Raw genomic sequence first — 6,085 nt, 5'->3', positions numbered from 1 at the left:
CCCATGACCTCTAACTCTCAAGCCCGTGTTCTTTCCACTGGGCCACGCTGCTTCTCAAGGACTGATAGTATGGACTGATTGATGTAGAAGTGAATGGATATCCTATTGAGATTTTTGAGGAGTGGGGAAACATGGACTGAACCTTTTTTTTTATGAAAGTGATCCATGCAACAGAGTGAAGTATGAATTTCATAGGAAGCATGGAAGTAGGGAGAGACAGGAGGTAGGGAGGTCAGTGAGAAGACTGATGCAGTAATCTGGGTGGAAAGATGATATACTTATCATTATTATCATATCATATTATAATATATATATATATCATTATCATATATTATCATTATGTGATAAGCATTGGATTAGTATGGTGGCAGTTTGGAAGGACAGAAAAGGGTGGATTTTAAAGAAGTTGTGAATGTAGAACTGACTGTATATAAAGGAGAGAGAAAGAGAGAGATTATCATTGTGATGAGCATTGTTTAGCTATCCCAGAAATCAATCTCTTAACCCCATTTCATTGAGTTTCACTGGGTTCTATTAAATTAGAACTGCAAAAGAGAAATGGTCTGTGACTGGAATCTCCTTTTGTTTCCTTTTCAAGTCTTTACATGATCTATTATCCTTTTAGACTGAAAGCATTTTTCCCAAAGGAAAAATGTACAGGAAGCAAATTATACCAGGCTCAATCCCTTAATCAGTGGTCAGGATGTTCACACCTGAGAATAATACACAAAGGAAGCGTTTTTGTAAATTCATTCGATCATATTTATGGAGCACTTACTGTGAGCAGAGCATGGTACTAAGCACTTGAGAGAGTAACAGTGAAAATAATAATGAGGGTATTTGTTAAGCACTTACTATGTGCCAAGCGCTGTTCTAAGTGCTGAGATACATATAAGGTGATCAGGTTGTCCCAAGTGGGGCTCACAGCCTTAATCCCCATTTTATAGATGAGGTAGCTGAGGCACAGGGAAGTTAAGTAAAAAGTCACACCCCTGACAGGTGGTGGAGCTGGAATTAGAAAGAACAAGTTTCTTTAAACTCTCCTGGTCTCATCACTTCCTCCTTGGGTTAGGATCACATGAAAACGTGAGGGTGTTTCAAGTCTTGTCACCTTATGACTCCCATAGCCATTACTTTGTGCTAAACACTGTATTAAGCACTGAGGTAGATACAAGCTAATCAGGTCAGACCCAGTCTTTCTCCTCATCTTGACTGTAATCTCCTTGGGGGCAGGAACCACGGCTTCCAACTCAGTTTCACTGAAATCCCCCAAGCTGTTAGAACAGTGCTCTAGAGGCACACTGAACATTCAATAAATACCATTTTATTAATTGTTGCTAATGGCATCTACCCTGGCCCCAACATCCTTCCTTTAGTGTTCATTTACTGCTATGCTTCTACCAGTAACTGCCCCACTCCACTGCTCCTTGAAAAGTGTTTTACACAGACACACACACATAATTTGAGTGCCACAAATTGTTGGCCACCCATCCACCAAACCTCAAATGTCACCCACTCTAACAGATGTCACTGTTATAAACATGCCAATTACTTCTTTGCTGTTATGGATCAAATCCCGGCTCCGCCAGTTGTCAGCTGTGTGACCTTGGGCAAGTCACTTAATAATAATAATAATAATAATGATGGCATTTGTTAAGCGCTTACTATGTGCAAAGCACTGTTCTAAGCGCTGGGGGGATACAAAGTGATCAGGTTGTCCCACGTGGGGCTCACAGTCTTAATCCCCATTTTACAGATGAGGGAACTGAGGCTCAGAGAAGTGAAGTGACTTGCCCAAGGTCACACAGCAGACATGTGACGGAGCCGGGATTCGAACCCCTGACCTCTGACTCCAAAGCCTGTGCTCTTCTCTGTGCCTCAGTTCCCTCATCTGTAAAATGGGGATTAAGACTGTGAGCCCCCAGTGGGACAACCCGATCACCTTGTAACCTCCCCAGTGTTTAGAACAGTGCTTTGCACATAGTAAGTGCTTAATAAACGCCTTTATTATTATTATTATGAGGTATAAATCTATATTAAATTTGTAAAATAGGGCAATATAAAATGAAGGCCCAAAAGAGTCTTTTAATATCCTCAAAGTGTGAGGCTTGATGTTCACACCTCAAAATGTCTGAAATGCTCAGTGGCTGCTACTTTCGTCACTTCCGGGGTTGGAAATTTTTCTCAGCAGCGAGTGGGGGATAAACACATTTACCTGAAACTAAAAATGGAACTGAAGCACAGGGTGAAATAACTCAATAGAGAGAGGTGACAAGACTTGAAACACCCTCACGTTTTCATGTGATCCTAACCCAAGCTAATATCAACAAAGGGGGAAGTGATGAGACCAGGAGAGATTAAAGAAACTTGTTTGAATGATCATTATCATCATCATCATCATCAGTGGCATTTATGGAGTGTTTGCTATATGCAGAGCATTGTACTACTTAGGAGAGTACATCACAACAGAGTCACTAGACAAGTTCCCTGCCCACAACAAGTTTACAGTCGAGAGGGGAGAGGCAGTCATTAACGTAAATAAATGATTTATAACATATAAAGATATGTACATAAGTACTGGGGGGTTTCTCTAGCCAAGACCTGAATCTTTAGTGCAAAGCCCAAATCCCTGGGCAAGACAAGAAGGATCCTCAACTCTTAATGGGAAGATCCCAGAGACTTAGGCATTCATATATCTAATTCTTAAATACTTCTTCTTCCACCCTTATCTGCATTTTCCCTTTTTCATCTGTCCTTGTCATCCTTTCTGAGATTTCCCCTATGCCACCCATTTTTTTTTTCTTTATTGATTCAAGCCCTTCTGAATCACAGGGTAGCATAACTGATTCTGGTTATCGGACTCCCAAGACCAGAAAGAGCACGGGCTTAGGAGTCAGAGGTCATGAGTTCTATTCCCAACTCCGCCTCTTATTTATTAAGTGCTTACTGTGTGCAGAGTACTGTACAAAGTGCTTGGGAAGTACAAGCCAGCAACTCCGTCCTCTCCTGGTTCTCCTCATCTCTCCAGTCGTTCATTCTCAGTCTATTTTGCATGCTCCTTCTCCCCCTTCCATCACCTTACTGTGGGGGTTCCCCAAGGTTCAGTGCTTGGTCCCCTTCTGTTCTCGATCTACACTCACTCCCTTGGTGAACTCATTCGCTCCCACAGCTTCAATTATCATCTCTACGCTGATGACACCCAGATCTACATCTCTGCCCCTGCTCTCTCCCCCTCTCTCCAGGCTCGCATCTCCTCCTGCCTTCAGGACATCTCCATCTGGATGTCTGCCTGCCACCTAAAACTCAACATGTCCAAGACTGAACTCCTTGTCTTCCCTTCCAAACCCTGCCCTCTCCCTGACTTTCCCATCTCTGTTGACGGCACTACCATCCTTCCCGTCTCACTAGCCCACAACCTTGGTGTCATCCTCGACTCCGCTCTCTCATTCACCCCTCACATCCAAGCTGTCACCAAAACCTGCCGGTCTCAGCTCCGCAACATTGCCAAGATCCGCCCTTTCATCTCCATCCAAAATGCTACCCTGCTCGTTCAAGCTCTCATCCTATCCCATCTGGACTCCTGCACCAGCCTTCTCTCTGATCTCCCATCCTCGTGTCTCTCCCCACTTCAATCCATGCTCCATGCTGCTGCCCGGATTGTCTTTGTCCAGAAACGCTCTGGGCATGTTACTCCCCTCCTCAAAAATCTCCAGTGGCTACCAATCCAACTGCGCATCAGGCAGAAACTCCTCACCCTGGGCTTCAAGGCTCTCCATCACCTCGCCTCCTCCTACCTCACCTCCCTTCTCTCCTTCTCAAGCCCAGCCCGCACCCTCCGCTCCTCTGCCGCTAATCTCCTCACCATGCCTCGTTCTCGCCTGTCCCACCATTGACCCCCAGCCCACGTCCTCTCCCGGGTCTGGAATGCCCTCCCTCTGCCCATCCACCAAGCTAGTTCTCTTCCTCCCTTCAAGGCCCCACTGAGAACTCACCTCCTCCAGGAGGCCTTCCCAGACTGAGCCCCTTCCTTCCTCTCCCCCTCCTCCCCTTCTCCATCCCCTCTGCCTTACCTCCTTCCCTTCCCCACAGCACCTGTATATACGTATATATGTTTGTACATATTTATTACTCTATTTATTTATTTATTTATTTATTTATCTTACTTGTACATATCTTTTCTAGTTATTTTATTTTGTTAGTATGTTTGGTTTTGTTCTCTGTCTCCCCCTTCTAGACTGCGAGCCCGCTGCTGGGTAGGGACTGTCTCTATGTGTTGCCGACTTTTACTTTCCAAGCTCTTAGTACAGTGCTCTGCACACAGTAAGTGCTCAATAAATACGATTGATTGATTGATTAACAAATATAATCATTATTATTAGTCTTCCTACTAACTCTTTTTGGAAAGGATAGAAGAGAAGGAATGTAGTTTCAGTAAAATCAATTTTGATATTTGCAGCTCTGTAACAAGATTTGGGAGGAGAATAGGTGAAAAAATGGTAATATTGGGTTTGGGATTGATTTAGACATTCTCTGCCTCTTACCTAAGTGAAAAGAATGATTTTCTAGATTTAGGGGCATAACAATAATAATAATAATAATAATAATAATAATAGCATTTATTAAGCACTTACTATGTGTAAAGCACTGTTCTAAATGCTAGGGTGGTTACAAGATGATCAGGTTGTCCCATGGGGGGCTCACAGTCTTAATCCCCATTTTCCAGATGAGGTAACTGAGGCACAGAGAAGTGAAGTGACTTGCCGAAAGTCACACAGCTGACAATTGGTGGAGCCGGGATTTGAACCCATGGCTCTTTCCACTGAGCCATGCGCTGGGTATCAAGTGGACAGTTGGATTATACCTTGCCTATAGTCACAGCAAGGTGTTAACAGTGCGGAAAGCTTGGTTCCAAGTGTGAAAAAAGGGGACACATACACACATGTATACAAACACACAGCGCTACTATTATGGTCATCTAATCAGATCTCCATCACTTTTTAGGGTATTTGTTAAGTACTAAGTGCTGTATACTGGACTGAGCACTAGGGTAGATACAGGCTAATCAGGCTGGACACAGTCTAAGTCCCACATGGGTCTCAAAGTCTTAACTCCCATTTTCCAGATGAGGTAACTGAAGCACAGAGAAGCTGTGACTTGCCCAAGGTCACACAACAGATGAGTGACAGAACTGGGATTAGAACCCAGGTCCTTCTGATTCCCAGCAGGCCCAGGCTCCAGCCACCGGGCCATGCCATTTCTCACTTCTCCCTGTAGTTTCTCCCCTAGCAGTATCACCTTATTTTAACTATAAGCAATAGAAAATGCAGACAGCAGTCAGTCAGTCAGTCAGCCGTATTTATGAAGTGCTTACTATGTGCAGGACACTGTACCAAGCCCTTGAGAGAATACAATATAACAATAAGCAGACACATTCCTTGCCCTCATCAAGTTTACAACTAAAGTAGTGTAAGCAACCACAAAGTAACCCCACACCTTTCTGTCTAATATAGGCTGGAGGATTCTAATAATAATAATAACGATGGCATTTATTAAGCGCTTACTATGTGCAGAGCACCTTTCTAAGTGCTGGGGAGGTTTCAAGTTGATGAGGTTGTCCCGCAGGGGACTCACAGTCTTAATCCCCATTTTACAGATGAGGGAACTGAGTCCCAAAGAAGTGAAGTGACTTGCCCGAAGTCACCCAGCTGACAATTGGCAGAGCTGGGATTTGAACCCATGATCTCTGACTCCAAAGCCCAGGCTCTTTCCACTGAGCCACGCTGCTTCTCCTAGAGAAATCAGGGGAGACATTACCAATAACTCCGATGCAAACTGCCTAAGCCATTGACAACATATAGAGACGGTCCCTACCCAACAACGGGCTCACAGTCTAGAAGGGGGATACAGACAACAAAACAAAATAAGTAACAAGTGTCCATACCATTGTATTATATCATATTCTCCTGTGAGCATAGTACAGTACCCTATACACAGTAAGTGTTCAATAAATGTGACTGAAGAAATGAATGAATGAATGCCACTCTTTCACCTCTTCCAGGAGCAGAGCTTCAGAAGGTGACAGAGG

The sequence above is a fragment of the Tachyglossus aculeatus genome, chromosome 17 (assembly GCF_015852505.1).
Source record: "Tachyglossus aculeatus isolate mTacAcu1 chromosome 17, mTacAcu1.pri, whole genome shotgun sequence".
Taxonomy (NCBI): domain Eukaryota; kingdom Metazoa; phylum Chordata; class Mammalia; order Monotremata; family Tachyglossidae; genus Tachyglossus; species Tachyglossus aculeatus.
The sequence above is the reverse complement of the archived record's forward strand: the minus strand, read 5'-3'. Positions refer to the sequence as shown.